We start from the raw sequence: 696 nt of genomic DNA on the forward strand, positions 1-696 counted from the left end.
ATCTTGAGATCAAGGTATGTGAGACATATGGAGTGAAGTGAGCAAATTCCCCTTGAGGTAATAAACACCACTATTGGTTTGTGGTCGAAGCAAAACCGAAGCGGCACATGTAACCAGACCAGCTGCTGGAGAAATCATCAGGCTTGATGGCATCTGTATTGGTGTAAACGCAGCAGTGAAGGCATTTGATGCTTTGCATTAGGAAAGCTTTGGAGTGCTTGAGCGCTCTACGGATTCCTTATCCTCATCAATGTTGTGTAAAGAAAGGGAGTCTAATCCTATCAGGCCCTCAAATCCTCCACTGGGGCCTCTTCTCCTAGGAACTCTGGGCCCTGCTTTGCCGTATCCTCCGCCAAGTACGCACCTGGCAGATGGCCAGTCCCGGTCTGGTTCCAGGTGAGGACGGCTGTTCACGGGAAACAAAGGCCACATTTGTCTTTGACGCTTAAGCTGCTTGTGACATCAACACGATCCATCATAATAAAGCTTTCCTTTGGGAGCCATTCGCAACAGATAAGAATTAAACCTTGATTTTGAATGCATGTATGCAGCTAACATGACTGTGAATCAGACTTATAGCTAGGCTGTAAATGTCACCAATACCATATGTTGCACGGTGAGGAAGTTGTGCATGTTAAAGCAACTTAGGAGCTGATTGTATGGAAGCCCATTTCCATGAAATAAAAAAGGTAATTG

Source organism: Sinocyclocheilus grahami, unplaced genomic scaffold, assembly GCF_001515645.1.
Source record: "Sinocyclocheilus grahami isolate Dianchi unplaced genomic scaffold, SAMN03320097.WGS_v1.1 scaffold1055.1, whole genome shotgun sequence".
Classification (NCBI taxonomy): Eukaryota; Metazoa; Chordata; class Actinopteri; order Cypriniformes; family Cyprinidae; genus Sinocyclocheilus; species Sinocyclocheilus grahami.